The sequence below is a fragment of the Poeciliopsis prolifica genome, unplaced genomic scaffold, assembly GCF_027474105.1.
Source record: "Poeciliopsis prolifica strain line A6 unplaced genomic scaffold, Auburn_PproV2 SCAFFOLD043, whole genome shotgun sequence".
Classification (NCBI taxonomy): domain Eukaryota; kingdom Metazoa; phylum Chordata; class Actinopteri; order Cyprinodontiformes; family Poeciliidae; genus Poeciliopsis; species Poeciliopsis prolifica.
Genome location: NW_026562418.1, coordinates 2,383,372 through 2,399,620, shown reverse-complemented (window position 1 = coordinate 2,399,620; position 16,249 = coordinate 2,383,372). Strand labels below are relative to the sequence as shown.

The 16,249-nt window shown below is 43.3% G+C and overlaps 1 protein-coding gene across 4 annotated transcripts in view; it reads left to right on the top strand.

Annotated features, from left to right (window-relative positions):
- Positions 1 to 335: 335 nt before the first annotated feature.
- The window catches only part of khdrbs1b (KH domain containing, RNA binding, signal transduction associated 1b), a 38,724-nt gene continuing 22,810 nt past the window's right edge, over positions 336 to 16,249 (top strand). For 3 of the 4 annotated variants that reach the window (XR_008607749.1, XR_008607748.1, XM_055055987.1), the window contains exon 1: positions 336 to 444. The gene's annotated coding sequence lies outside the window, so the exon portion shown is untranslated. The remainder of the gene's footprint in view (positions 445 to 16,249) is intronic. The other variant, XM_055055989.1, reaches the window with a different exon arrangement.

The following is a 16,249-nucleotide window of genomic DNA, read 5'->3' as shown; positions in this document are numbered from 1 at the left end:
TAAATATTCACAAAAAAAATACTTCAAAGTTTCTAGAAAAAACAAGAACATTTTGCTAGAAAAGATTTAGAAACTTTGAGATTAATCTCAGAAATTTTCCAGTGAAAAAAGTGGAAATTTGTTTCGAAAGTTGTACATTTGCTGGAAAAAAAACCAACTCCGAGGACTTGGAGAAAAACAATCCAAATTTCAGCATTTTGAGTAAAAAAATGACCAAATTCTCGATTTTTTTAAATAGAAAATTAATCTAAAAATGTGAGTTTTCTGGTTGAAATTGACGCCTTTTTGCTTTTTCTCTTTTTTATTTCTACCTACAGTTGAACCGGCTTGCCAATGTAGACCTACAATAGGACTTCATTTCCCAGGGGCCACAGGGATGGCTGAGAATGGCGCGCCGGTTATTCCTGAAATCTCGTTGGCCGGCCCCAATGCTCCCTTCACAATGTACGTAGATGAACGTATTGTTCACCAAACGCCGTTGACAATTTTTGCTCTTGATAGTTTCACATTTATTTTTTTTAAAAACGTTACATCACACATTCGAAAGCTTTTGCATGTAAATGCACAACATTTCAGGCAAGCTGCCATTTTTCATCTGTCGCCCCATTGACAGGCCGATGCATGTTGTGTCTGATGATGATAAGAAAGAGAGTCATGAGGCTACCACAGAGAAAACCCAGTTTGTAATGTGTGGTTCATTTGTAACGGTTCAATCGTTTTATTTTCAATTTGAAAAGTTGGATAGAGTTAGCATAACAGTACTAAAAATAGAGATGTGCACACGCGGTCAGGTTGCGCTGGGCTAAACAGGCTAATCGTGTGGCTAGAAAAGTCAGCATGTGGCATACGACGCCATACCAAACTGAATTTGTTTCCACACAGATTTGTGTGTTTTGTTTGGGTAAATAAATAGTTGTCCATGTTTTGGTACCCCACTTCCCAGTTTAGTTCTCCATCCATCTACATTTTGCGCCTCTGTTCCTCCCTGGCCCCCAAGGACACAAAAACATCTAGACACGCCCCTGGCACTTGTACAGATGGTGATGAGAGCCGCTCCGTCTTTCACACACACACACGCACGCACACACACACACACACAAACCAGGTATCCAGCAGTGTGTTTCGGCAGCGTCAGGCTTTAACGCCATCATTGCTCTTCTATCAGAAGCGCTTTTCATCCTCGTCTTTTCTAGCAGCCACTTGCAAAACAAAATTCATGACCTGCCACCATATTTTTTTTTTGTTTGTTAGTTTTTTGCTGACTGCACACACAGCATCCTTTCACCCCCCCCCTCACCCTCCCCACCACCCACCCAGCTACTTTTGCTGCCTCACAAAACACTTGATGACGCAAGTGGCACGCGGAGAACGCAGCTCAATTTGTCAGCAGTGGTTACCGTGCGGCGCGGACGCTTCCAGGAAGGCACTGATTGTGGGCATTTTGTGTCGAGCTTCCGACCTGTTCCACAAGAGAGAAAAAAAGAAACGACAACAACAACAAAAAAGACAGAAAAGCAGAGCCAAGGTGTTTACTTCTTTCCTCTCGGCAAGCCATTAAACGCCCTAAACACCCCCGCCCCCCCTCAGTCTTGTCTGATTAGATTTCATCTGGTCGCCAGGCATCACCTTTCAGCCAGCTGTCCTTTTAAGAAAGAAAGGAGGCGAGAGGAACGAAGAGAGACGAGAGAGCCCACACAGATGAAGATGAAGGAGACGAAGGGAAAGGTTACCTTCAGACCGGGAGGAAAATCCCGGTTACTCCTGATTGTTTCTGCAGCGCGACGCTGCGGGAGCGTGTCTGATCAAATAAAGCCCCTCTCCCGAACACATTACTCGGCCTTTCTTATGGAACAACACAGGAGCAGATGAAGAGAAATCTTCAGTTTTCTTCTCCTTTTTTAACCCCCTTTTTTTAATCATGTTCTATTTCACAGGACAAATGAAAGGAAAACAATGCCACGCTGTGCCCTGAATCTGTCATGGCCCTGGTTTCCCTTCCACAAGTCAGATAGGAATTCCTCAAAGGTCTTGTCACAGTCGCACCGAGCTGATGTTTTTTTTCCCCTTCTTTCCCCATGCTGACTTTTTCCGTCTCGAGCTCTTCTAAAATAAGCACAAGCAGGTTCGGAGGTACTACTGGATTAGCTTTTTGTTGTTGTTGTATCCAGGTACAGCAGCGAAGCTAACTTTTAATTACTTCAACCCACTAAATATATATATATTTTGGAATACTTTTGCATGTCTGGAACAAGCAGTTCCACTCCAAAACAGGTGGTGGCAGTAGTGGCATCATCAGTACACTTCTGTTTTTATCATCAAAGCCAGGCATTGAAGAAAACACTATCTGTCTTTAGTGAATCATTTTGAAAATGCGGATGTTGCGTTCAGTTGCTCTGGCAGCGATTGGTTGTTAGCCACTCCTGACTGAGTGACGCTTTCTAGCTCCGCCCACCCAAAGATTTCCTAACTGCTCCACGCTTTCATGCATGTTTGAGAAATACTTTAATCTGATTGCAACCATTCAGCTGTGCCAAATGCTTGGCGGGCCGAGCGTCGCCTCCTCAGAGCTGCCGTTTCCAAGCTTCCGCTTCACAGAGCAGGCCTCTCCTGCAACTCTCCCACTCTGCTCCTTCAGACTAGCCAGCAGCAATTAGCAAACGCCCGGTTGAACTACGGATGTGCTGAGTTCATTCTCAGAGCTACTTCTTAGTGAAACACTGGTAAAAACGTTGCTAAATGGTTAATAGAGGAGATATTTTGTAGCTAAATTACAAAGTTGCATTTCTTTTATATTATATTTGATATTAACAGCTTTTTTATAGGAACTAAAGGTAACAGTTAGTTGATTGACTTTAATTTTGTGTTGAATTTGAAAAAAAAAAGTGTTGCTGTGACGATCTATTCAAATTGTGATTTGTTCATTGTAAACAGGTGCTTCGTGTTTTTACCAGTGAATCTTATCCGCAGTAGAAGTTGAATAATTTAAGGTGCCACTGTGAGCGCCTGGCAATTTCGCTTCCCTCGCCGGCTCCTGTAAGGCTCCTTCCTGCTTCCATCGTCCCGCTCCTCTGCTGGGACAGGAGTGGAGGAAAGGAGTGATAGAAAAACGTCCTTCATGTTGAAAGACATCCAACCCAACGATACAGAACCAGCAGCTGTCAATCTATTTTTTGGGGTTTCTTTTTTTTTTTTTTCACCGCAGACTCTTTTCGTTAAAAAGAAAACTTCTCCGCACGCCGCAGCAGGATTAACCCTCCCATGTCTTCACTTCTCCAACGCCGGCCGCTAAATAGATTAAAAAGGAACCCTTGAACGCTTTCTGCTGGCTTTAACATTCTTTGACGCTTTTCCACTTGGAGATTTTGACCGAAGAACGGCACCTTCATCTTCTGCTGGCTGTCTATTATTTGTTGTCTGTTATTTGTTCGGTCTTTTGGCAGCGTTCACAAAACCGCACCATAACGCATCCTGAGCAGGCATGCAGAGAGGAACACCTGCTGCTGTTTTAGGCTTACAGATTCTGAAAACTCCAAAATTAAACGTCTCAGAAAGCAAGGCTTTCACGTAGGACCTATTGACGGGTTGAAAGTTGACGGCGTGCGTTGTTCCCCAGCAACAGACTGCTCACTGACAAGTGGTTTTAGCTGTACAATTGTCAACATAACGTTCCAAATCTTAAATTCATGCTTTATATATAAAATAAAAAGGGATGCAGTGCTTTGTTTCCGATCCACAATTAGATAAGAAAGTACGAGGGCATCATATTTTACTAGTTAGTAAACAGTTTTAATCAAAAGAAAAAAAATAGTGAGGCTAAGGGAGGTAGCTACGCTAGCATGACTTTGACAACCTTAACATGTGCTGTGGAATTTGGTGTTTTGGTTCAGTTAAAAAGAAAAAAAAAGCGATGATCCGCGCACCGACTGTCTGACAGATCATCAGCAGGTGTTTAAATCATCTAAATCAGTTTAAATTAAACATCGAGGCTGAGTGCTCTGTTCTTTCCATGGGCTGTTGTTGAGTCCCGGCCCACTGGTGGAGCTGTTGTCTGTCAGTCGCTATGGCAGTGGGTAGCACCTAAATCAGATTTAGAATTTATTACGTGACTCAAGTTTTGTCGTCATAATTGCTCAGTTGAGTCCATAACAATTTGAAAACTTTCTTTTAAAACAGCAAATGGGTCAGATTTTACGTTTTGGATCTTCAATGGATAATGTTCTGTTCCAAAAAAAAAAAGGAAAGAAAAAAAGTAAATACAGAAAATAATGAAACGTAGTGACAAAATGGATGTACAAACCCAGAACAGGCACCAAAAGCAGAATTCGATTAATTAAAACAAACAAAAAAAGTGATCAAGAATTTCTCACACACAAAGAACCTGAACGAAGCTGTGAAGATGTTGAATAAAGTCAAACTAGTCTGAAAGTTTTTTTTTTTTTTAAATTTCCCCAGTGCAACTCTTAAATCTGCGTGATTAGATCCGCTCCTGCTTTCGTTGGGAGCAATATTTCCTTCCAAAAAGAAAAGCGGAAGCGAAACAGGAGGAGGAGAGGGAATCAAATATCACAGCGGAGTGATCGCTCAGAGCAGAACAAGCCTCCGCCGCACCTTCTCAGTGACACATTACACACATCAAATATTTCTCCTGGTCTAAAAATACTGACTGTCGTACATGCTGCCATAATTCATCTGCTTTGCCCATTTATTTATTTATTTATTTTTGTGTCTGTTTGTTTCTCCTTAAGGGCTTTTGATTATACGAGTTCATCTTCTTTCCCCGCCTTTTAATATTTAATGTGGAAAACAAATAGCCTTTTCCATTTCCGAGCCGTTTGGACGTCCAAACCGCTTCTCTATTTAATCAAGCCCAGAGATTTGTGAAGCTCCTTATCAAGTCTGAAAACAAAGTTTCTCCCCTCAATTGCTTGGATTCTGCTTTTTTTCCGGCCTTAAATGAGCTAAAAAATAAAATTCCGAACCCCCTCCGCCATCTATCAAACGCACAGCCATTTCTCGAAAGTGCCAACACTTCTTCCCTCCTCTCCAACCCCACCCCGGTTTTGACGAATGATTCAGATCCGTTGAACTGGTAGTGCAAAAAAAAACAAAAAAAAAAAAACACAACACACAAATCTCTTCATTTATCATCGACTGCACCGTCTCCTCGTTCATGTCGGAAGGCGAAGCTCGCCGTTTTCAAGGAATATTTCCCCGATTCTGAGCCGAGGCTTCGGTTCTCGAATGGAAACCGGAGAGTTTTGGGAGTTTGCAGCGTGCGGACTTTATGCTGCTCGTTGTTTCTTCAGCCCCAGGCCGTTATAAGTTCTTTTCGTGCCGTTTTATTGATCATTTCTGCCTTTATTAGTCGCGTTCCCTTCTCCAGCAGAGCTTGCCGGTTTCGGGCTCGGAAGTTACCCAAACTATTTTTCCGCCCTCTCCGTTCTCCCACCTTCGCCGGGCCCTTTGACACTTCTAAATTAACGACAAGGATAGAATCAAAATGGAGCACATTTCATTTCATCCTTCGCTGCACACGAAAACTATAACCAGTTTTTTTTTTTTAGAGAAGCACATAGAAATACGAGTCAAAATTGGACCTTGAGTTAGTTGATGACCCAGAACAGGTTTGTTAGTTTTCCTTCCTGTAACACTTTGCGAGTTCGATGAGGAAGCTTTGATTCCCTTTATGTTTGTCTTCATTGCATGTATGAAAAAAAAAAAACAAGGACCTTCTGCTACTGTTACAGCTCAGTCACTCTGCGCAGAGCGACTGTATGGAAAGATCATTTCAGGATGAAAAACGGTAAAATAGGGAATGCAAAAATATTTATGTTCCTAGCCTTTATTCAGCATCTGATTTTTAGCTTTTTCGAGTTTTATTCCATAATGTTTCGCCTGACATTTGAAGTAAAAGCATCTTGGTCTGTTATTTACTGTATGAGGATGGAACCAAACACCCAGTTTGGTTAAACTACTAAGTTTATCAAGGTTTCCAGCAGTTACAGCTTTGAAACTGTTGAGATTTCTCATTTCAACGCTACAAAATCCTTCTATTGCAAGAAAACCTTTGTTTTTTGTGCTCTCTTTTGGTCACTACATGTTTTTCTCGCTTTTCATAGACAGACGGTAAACTGTGAGCAAACTGAAAGAATACGCCTCATCATTGAGGTTACGCTTAGCGCACCTGGGTTAGTAGAAGACTTCCATCTAGCTAACTTATCCAACTTATTATCAGCTGGTTTGACTTCCAGAACTGTTCTGTCAGTAACAGAAAGTCAAGAAATATCGAAGTGTTTGGAAGCTGCTGAGGTTGTTAGGGAAACAAATTCTCACTTAGCGTGAAAATCTTAACAAATAGGTATTTTGGGGTACCTCAAGGATGTGTGTCAGGTCCTCTGTTGTTTAGTTTGTATGTTAAGGGCTGTCCAAAGGTGTCTAAAGCAGATTTTTTTATTTTTTTTATTGGTGGATTATTAGAAATATTGGAAATATTAAATATACGGACAACAGGACACACAAACGCCAGAAGACATAATTAAAATTCAACTAAAATCAAACAGTTTCCCACCTTAATCTGGCTCACTTTGTTCATTTAGTGCTTTATTCAAGGGTAGAAGGAGAGGAAGAAAGCTGGAGACAATTTGTTTTTCATTTTATTTTATTACTTGCATGAGTTTATAACACGCAATGGCCAATTTGCTCTCTGTTAACCACAGAAACCAGGAGAAGAACTCCAGCAGACAAACTGGTCAACTCTGAAAACAATTAGTGTCACTGTTCAATTATGCTCACTGGACCACAATTGAAGGCTCAACGAGAACTGCATTTTGAGGGAGGAAAAAAAAGACAAAACCAATAGACGTCGTACCTTCACTAATCCCAGTTTAAAGCCTGGAATAGGTCGTCAACATGCAGAGATTACCGGCCCCGCCTTTTGTTCTTTATGGATTTACTGGCTCTCAGGGTACACATAAAATAAATCAGCTGCATGAGAGCGTTCGTCTCTGGCCAACAAAAAGATAAGTCGCCCTTTCCTGCAGCTTCCTTCGACGGGAGCTCAGCTCCGGGTGTAAAAGATGGAAACGGAAGATTTCTCTGTAAATTTCAAAGCAGCAAACAGGATCAACAGCTTAGGCGACTTTCACTTCTCAGCAAACTTCCACATGCCTGATGTCTGTTTGTGTGCTTTCTTTTATAATGCAGTGTGTGTGTGTGCGTGTGTGTGTGTGGATAAGAAAGGGTGGTCTAGTGTGGGAATTTATTCAGTCTGTGTACTGGTGTGTAAAAGATGCCAGATTTCCGTCTCTCAGTTCGCTGATGATGTGCAGAGAAACTGAGAAAGAGTCGTCACGCATGCAGACGCAGCCGCCATAACTTCTGGCCTTTTACCATCACACGCTTTCCGACAGTCACATAAATATCCCCCCCCCACACACACACACACACCCACACACACACACACACACACAAAACCCTCCCTGTGCATTATTACTATAAAAACCCTATTACATTCTGTCTTTTTTTATTTTACTTTATGACCACAGCTCAGTCGTATGAATGCAAATGAGAGCGGGAGGATCCAAAAGAGGCCAAGCAAAGACACCCGAAGCCAAAAAACCTGGCGGGCATGTGCTTCTCCTTCCTGCTACTAATTCCTCCGTGTCTGCATTGTTTGCTTGATAAAGTCGGAGTGGCTCAGGTGCTTTGCGGCTTCGTGAGGGATCGAGACGCAGCTTGCTTGGACTCTCCATGTTTGTGCAGGATGTTTCTCTGAAAGCGCTCAATTCCTCCTTTTTCTCGCCAGAGGCCAAAACCCGATCGATGGGAGGCAGAGAGCGTTCTGAAGGGGCGGGGGGAGCTTCATGCTGTGGCCTCAATCCCAAATCAAATAAACCGGTGGACAAACTACGAGCCAGACGTCAACTTGGAACACATTGTGGTCGACAAAGAGCCACGGAGCTAACCACCCGGAAGGCTCTCGCAAACAACTTTTATGGAGGAGACGTTTCCGAGGAAGCTCTTAACGTGCTGGTCCTCAAATCCTAAAGAAATCATTTTTCAAAAAAATAATTTTCTCCTTTACAGTTAGAGAGCGTTGGTCACTTTTCCAAATTAGCGGCTGCTAATGCTAATTGACATTAGCAGCCACCTCGCTCAGCTCAGTGGAGGATGCGTGTTTACGGCGCAAGTGATTTCCGGTAAGCTTCATTCCAGGTGCGCGTTACGTCACGGACAAAGGTTCAAAACTTCACTCCTTCCAGCTTGCAACCTTTCCTCAACAGCTGAAAGTCCAGGCTGTCTGTAGGAAGCAAAGCGTGGAACAAGGGGCTGGTTTTTAGGGACGCATCAATCCATTCTTCTCACTTTCGATACCGATATCTGACCCTTGGCATCGGCCGATTCCGATACGCAACAGCTGACTTCAAGCTTTTCATTTTTTTAAAACACAGACATAAACAGTACCGAATCAACAACTCTGCACCAGCACAGCACACTTAAATCCATCAACAGCATCAGTAACTTGGTCAGACATGTAAAAACAACAACTTTCATTTGTCGGATCAGTACAGTTAAGAGTAGAACAGATAAAGAAATGATAAAGAATCTGAAAAAAAGAGGGGGTCAGTCTGACCCAAACAGCAGAGTGGAAACAATGGAAATAATTCCTGTTAATTGAAATAAAAATGCTTTGTACGAAATGACCAAAATTTTCCAAAAGAGGAGACCAGCTCTTCCTTAACGTAGCTACCATTCGTAGCTCCTTCCCAGCCTGCATGTTGGGTTACCTGAGGTATAGAATATGATTTAGTAAAGAAAAAATATTTGGTTAAATGTTACACAGCCTATAGAATTTAATAATTTCAGCTGCATCCCTAGGGGACGACCGCACTGCAGAAAAGGAAAATCCACCATTTGCTTGACTTGTTTGCTGTTCCTGTGCGCCGCCCTGCGTTGACTGGAGAAATACCAGGGCCTCAGGGGGGAACTGGAGAGGGCCTGGAAGGTGAAGACCACAGTGGTGCCTGTGGTCATCGGGGCCCTCGGGGCAGTAACCCCCAAACTGGAGCAATGATTACAACAGATCCCAGGAACAACATCAGACATCCAGAAATGTGCAGTACCTTGGCACAGCCAAGGTACTGCAGGACCCTCAAGCTCCCAGGCCTCTGGTAGAGGACCCGAGCAGAGTGGAATATTTATATATATATATATCTATATATATATATATATATATATAGATATATATATATATATATATATTTTTTTTTTTTTTTTTTTACACTTTCTCACTTGAAAACCCCAGGAACACAGCAGAGGAGTGAAAATTCGACTCTCCGCGTCTCAAGTCGTCCTATCTGACATTGCGATATTCTAATTATTCTCATTATGGAGAGCCTTTAGAGACTTCCAGCAGGAGGTAGTTTGCTCCCAGAAAGACCTCGGCTGACCTTGGAGGACGTGGCTGGGAGTGGGAGGTGAGGTGTTGAATCGCAGCTCGTTCATTGATGATGAGGATGCGTGGGGGGGGGCGAGCTCTGGGAGCTGGTTTTGCCTTCCACACAGGTAATTAATACACTTATTAACTCCTCGGCTCATATCGCGCTCAGAACCGCAAGGAGAAGAACGGCAGGGGTGGAATACCTTAATGGACTTTGAGTCTGTTTTGCTCACAAGGTCGATGGACCTAAACTGGAGGGGAGGGGAGAAGAAAAAGTTTAAAGGTGATTGAATTGACGCGCTCTGTGGCAGTGTCGGCGTAATAAAGTGTGTGTGGTTGCCAGAAGGTAACTTATAAACGACCTGCGACGTACAGGGTGGTGAGAGGAGAGCAGAAGTTGCCAAAAACTGGCCAAACTGCAGGACTTAAAGGGGCGGTATTATGTAAAATTGGCAAAACAGGCTTTAAGTGTCCATATTATTATATATATCATTCAGGCATTGGAGCGGCAAACTGCTCGTACTTGGGACCCGATACGATGTGGCGTATTGGGGAAATTGTGGTCGGCCATTTTGCAGAAGAGCTATGGATTCAACATGTTGGAACGATGCACAATTTGTCCATGGACATTGTCTGAAAAACACAAAATCAAACCATCATCCACCGATCACTTCCTGTCATCTTTTTTTTTTTTTGACATTTTTCAGAGTAGCAACAACTGGCTATTAGTCACATGACTCAGGAGACTCGCGGTTTTGCGAAACGTATGTATTTTGATGCGACCAAGTAAACGCCTCATCCTCGTGCAAAGACGTTTTGTTGGAAAAAGGTGAGTTCTTCCCAAGTTCGCTATGTTTCTGTTGAGCTAATTTATTTTCTTAATTTCAGTTTGCCCATTTCTATGGTGACATTATTTCACTTCCAGTGACCCAGTCAAATTCATCACGCTTTCGTTCTGTAATAAATCAGAACCCTGGGAGACGATTGCGGCCAAGACCACTTTTCTTTTCTTCTTTTTTTGTTTTTCTTTACTGAAAATCCAGCTTGATTTCAGAGGTCGGACGTTGCAGCCTGACCCCCAGGCTACACTTCAGGTGGCCGAGCAATGGGCTGGACGACACAGACACACGTCACATCCCATCAGGCCGGCTGTCGGGATGCAGGTGTTTCTCGGGTCGACAGCGCCCCCTCCCCCTTTCCCCCCCTTTCCTGCACTTTGCCCACAGCTCAGGTTTTTAACTCAGCTTCTCTTGGGCAGCGTTTGGGATGTCTGAGCGTGGAGGCTTTCAACGAAGAGCCACGGTGGACAAACCTGACCCGACGGCCGAGAAGGAGCCGGTGACCTTGACGTGAGCGGGTGAGGGGGGTCGAGCCCGACCCAACTGAGCAGAGCTTTGTGGTACATCGGAAAAATGGCCTGCCTCAGGTTTTCCTCTTGTGTATGAGCTGCATGTTCCACAAATCCCAGAACTCGCTGGGATTACTTATGGCTGCAACTAAGGATTATTTTAGCAATCGATTAATTGGATAGAAACACCTTTGGCACAGATTTTTCATTTTCCCACAAATATAAAATACATTAAAAGATGTACATTAATAATTGGGTTCCTTTTTTTTTTTACAAGAGAAGAATAAAAGCATTTTATTGAATAAAATCCAGCACCGCAGAATAGCTGTGGCGTTCCCTCCATCATCTGTAGCAAGACGTGCTTCTGCAGCTAAAAGATATTACTAACATCAGCATCTGAAAAGCTCAGCCCTTTCTGCGTGACTTGTCTATACAGATTGGATCAACTGATTAGTAATTGGATAGAGAAAGTGCTTAATATTAGATGTTTTTTTTTTTTTTTACAGAATTCTAACTAAATTTGAGCTGAAACCTGTAATTACCGCTTTAAGTATGTTGTTATGGATTACTGAATTTGCTAACGATTATTTGAGATGAATCATGATTAACCCGTTACCGGGAACCTGCTCTGAGAACCGGTTCCTGGGAACTGACCGGGTACCAGATCCTGGGAACCAGTTACTGGAAACTAACCAGTTACTGGTAACGGTCTTCATTTAATGTATGTTACCTGAGGGAAGGGTAATGAAGCAGGAGTGGATGAGACGGGCGGGGGGGGGCGACGTAGGTAGGGTGGGTGTTTTTGCTTATTGTTCATATGAGCACATGTTTTCTGATACACATGTTTTCTGATACACACACAGAGAGATGCACATGCATGTGTGTTTGGACAGGCGCGTGCCCGTCCCTCCATCAAAGGCGACCCTGATAAGCAGCTCAAAGGAGGGTATTCTTCTCCCCTCTTTTACCCCCATCCAGTTTACCTTTATAGAACAGAGGCTTTGAAAAAAACTCTGTGAAGAGAGGCAGATCGTTTCCGATCATTAAAAAGTGAATTTTGGATGAATGATGACTTTATTCAGCTGAGGGGCCTTAAAGGTAGGCACCAGGTGAAGAGGACTAGGTAGAAAAAAAAAAAAAAACCTTCTCGGCTGTCGTTTTTTTTTTTTTTCACTCCCTCGAAGCTTTGAAAGCAAAGAAAGGCCAACGCTCTCAATCGGCAGAGAGCCTTTGAAGTTCTAAATGCGATTCGGATTATTATAAGGCAAAAGGCGAACGCTAAATCCTGCTTTGGTGTGGGAGATTATTTCGAGTATTTGTGCTATCTGCACGCCGTTCGGCTGGGAAGCGGCTGGAGGGACAAGAGACGGACAAACAAAATGGGCTGTTAGCTGAGCTTGATGTTGCCGTGTCACAGAGACAGCAGAGCAGATGAGCTCTGGCTGTGACGGACCACCTGTTGCAGAGGACAGAAGAGAAAGACAAAACAGAAGCCAGAGCTTTGATGGCCTGGTTTGGAAGTGTGGGACTGGTGAGGGTTGAAAATTGAACATTCATAAAAAAGGAAAGGAGAGAAATGGAAACGGTGCTGCGACTCTTTGAGATAGGACATTTTCGCACTTGATAGTCTAGTAGACTCTGTTCGATTGTGAACTAAAATCGCGATATTTGTTAATTTCTCGCTACCCTGTCAAACGGACAAATCTGCTCACCTCCTCACCTGTTGGGGCAGTGTACCAAAGCGCGGCGACACAAATGCGACACTGAAGGGAAGCGACACAAAGTAGACGCTGAGCGCAGGATCTCTTTGGTAAAAGACCACGAGCCATTTCTTCCACTAGCGCTAGTCTCCCGTGTTTGTTTTGGTTCACCCAGAATGCTTCACGGTTCGCTTCCTGCTTGTGGAGCAGTTTCCAATCCGCGAGGCATCCTCACATACGCACCAGAACTCACATCAGCCGAACCGAGACCTAGATCTTTAGGTTCCACTGCGCACGTACGCCTCAACAAACAAACCAGACAGTTTAGACGGGTGAACTAGACTTTTCAGGCAACGAAAACAGTCTGAAACCGGAAACTGTTGGTGAAAGCGCCGGCGGTTTCTTCGTCTCTTTAGATTGGAATTTCTGCTTCCGCTTGCGTTACTGCGAAGTCTTGCTTTCTAAAAACGACAGACTATTTTCGGGGCAAATCCGACTTCTGAACTGTAGTTTCACGATCTGGCCCAGTCAGGTAACATTGCATTAAGTATCAGAGCTTTTCATTCCCAAATTGTTTAACAAAAAGGTGTAGATGGTACAGAGTACAAAATCAAACTTGACACACACTTTAAGTCAAACACTATTACTCTTCCTTTGGTATGTTTTTTTTAAGACTCCAGAATATATGCAGTTTTAATGTAATGCTGCTGAATTATAAATAAGGTTTGAGATGGATTTTTTCCCCCCACAGGCTCAAGAGATTTGTTTCTTCCAAGTGAATATTTATATTGTATCGTTCATATTCCATTTTGTGTATTAGCAGAATCTGCACAGATTGGGGCTGTAATTGGACCTACGTCTCAGTAGAGGGGTTTGGACGTACGACATTCTCCATTTTTCACATTTTATGTTTCTCATATACACAAATTTAACAAATTACGGCAAAAGGCGAGCACTTTTTGTGCGTAATAGGCACCGAAAACAAAACAATGCGATCTTTCATTTAGCAATGAGGTAAAGTCATTTTTAAACCGCCGTCGGTTTTTGTGCCTTCTCCGAGTCTTCTCGCGGACGGTCAATGTAATGATCACCCAAAAGGACAAGAAGCGAAAAGGTCTGAGAGGCGCTGAGGCAGGCGCCTGGAGAACAGGAGAGGAGCGGGTCACCAACGAGGAGGGGGGGGGAGTGCTGGTCAAGACCTAAGCAGGTGTGACAGTTCTGAAAGCTTTCAAGGGGAATAAAAGGTTTTCCTGGTCTTGTAGCGATGCTAAACTGAGCGTGACCCTCAGACAGAGCCCAGCCACCCTCTCCAGCTCGTTTTCTCTCGCCCTCTTTCCTAAACCTCTCCGGCAAAGGAAAAGCCTCTGCTGACACAGTGTTGTAAAGAAGATTTAAGCTTACAAATTCCTGTTTTCCTTCTATTTGTCCCGCCACTGGCTCCACTTTATCTCTTCCTCCAGGCCGCCGTTGACCGAGGGAAATATGCTGCAAGGAGATAAAAGCCTTCTCTTTAAAGCTGACTACCATGAAAGGTGTCATTGTTTCTTCTTGGGTTACGTTCCGCCAATATATGTTTCGGGAGAGCCACGCAAAGTCCCTGTCTGCTGACCGACTGACTGTCGGCTTCCCAACACGTGTTCATGTCGAATTGACGCTTGTCTTATAGCATTTCGACCTTTAAAGTTTCAATCTCAATGTCAAACTAAAGCTCCATTTTTAGTTTGGGGATATTCAGACTTTTTCTCCAGTGCCGCTGCGAGATGTTGTACACGGTTCTCACAAGCAACATGAAGATGTAGATGAAATCAGACATGTCCCACAGTTTTATCCTCTTTGACACAAAATATTCACCGTCAGTGGAAAAACGTATGAATTATTGGTTGAATGAAAATGAATTATATGGATTTACATCAGCATTTTCTTGGAATTTGGAGCTGCACATGCAAGTCAACAGAAAGGGAAGTTTTCTATCTGTTTTGATACAAACAGATATGTTTTGATATCCAGTTGTGTTGCAAGTGGCAACACAACTGGAAAAACATAATTCTCGCCATTTTATAGATTAGAACACTAAGAATGAAATGTAAACCGTTACAAGGGCTGAGAAATAGTCTTTTTTTGAACGCTAAACTCGGAGCTATGAACTATGAACTTTCCGATCAGAATTCTGACTTCACTGGCATTATTGACTTGTTATTTTACCTTCATTTGACAGCAAATTGACAGGGAAGCGGGTTGTGAGAGAGGAAAGACATTTGCCAAAGATGGACAAACCGGGACTCAAACCTGCGACCACAGCATCGAGGACTGAGGACTCTTTGCATGGGTTGTGCGCTCTATCCATGGGCCACTGTCACACCATTCATAACACAGACATAAAATGATGACTGGCTTGGTATGGAGCAGTGTTATTATAAGGGTAAGATAATTGGGGAAGAAAAATCATACACATTACTCTTTTAGTGTGGACAAAAAACAAGAGAATGTTCTCAACTTATGTGGCACTGCACTTGTCACACAATACTGACAATGAAGATTTAAGTGAAGTGCAAATGTCCACAGAGAAATATAGCATTTTTTTTTCAATAAGTTCTTGGTTGTACTGCTGATAGGCAGGCCTTACTGACATGTAATGCAGTTTGCTTGGACAGGAAGGCTGGATTTGTTAGCTTCAGGACTTTGAACCGACTGGCAGTGGCAGCTGACATCCTTCTGTCAACATTACAAAGTGGTGGTTCGGTTGCCAGGTGTCCAGATGTTGTGGCACAAATGAGCAACTGCAACTCACTGTCTGTGGAGACAGAAAAGAGACTGGCGGATGGGCATTATTGCTGACCAAGACATAGTACCGAATACTGATCATTCCCTCTGTCGCAGCACCCGTTACATTAAGAAAAGTACTGTTTGATGTTCTTCCATCTCAAGCAAGACCCTACTTCATCCTCTGAATATGGTATATTTTGTCTGGGACAGTAGTAAGCAGTGTTGCCTTGAATCCTTGCCAGGGTCTTCTTGAATATAGTTTACATGATCTCCTTGCACTTTCATGGGTTGGTCATCTCCAGGTACTCTGGCTTACTTAAAAAAAATCTATTTTAGGTTACATGATCTCTTTGAACTTCCCTCAGTGAGTGGGCATCACATGTTCTGTTTCTTTTGCCATATGAATTACTGACGACCTGCCGAGTGACTGGGTACGCCTCTCATCCACCTGCCAGTGCAAAAAAGACCCCCCTTCTTGACTTCAAGTCCTCTGCTTTTGCATTTTGTGAAAGCTGGCAGTCATAAATGCCATATGAAGCCATTAAGATTTTATTATTTGTACTTCAGAGGGAGTTTCGTACTCCCTTGATGCTCCAAATGCCGCTCTAATAAGGGGCGAGCTCTATAGGCACGTTGAGTTCTTGCCTTTTTGTTGGAATCTATGGGGCATGAGGAATGGTAATAAAGATCTGGAGTGGAGGCAGCTGCCTACAAATGGAACCCCAGTGGGTAGCTCCCTCCATCTGTCCCTGTTTACCCCAGACTGTGAACCTGTATGTTAGGGACAGCAAAGATCCACATAGGCAGAAGGCAAGAGTGCAAGCTATCGGGTCGGAACCTTTGCACCTGCCAAAAGAAGAAAGTCTTCGTTTTATGAGCCAATTGAAATTCAGCTCACAGGCAATTCGTTCTGTCAATGACAAGAGGAGCTAGAACAACCTTGCAACCCCCCCCCAACACTAATAACACAGTAATGGTCAGAGATAGATCAAGCTGAGC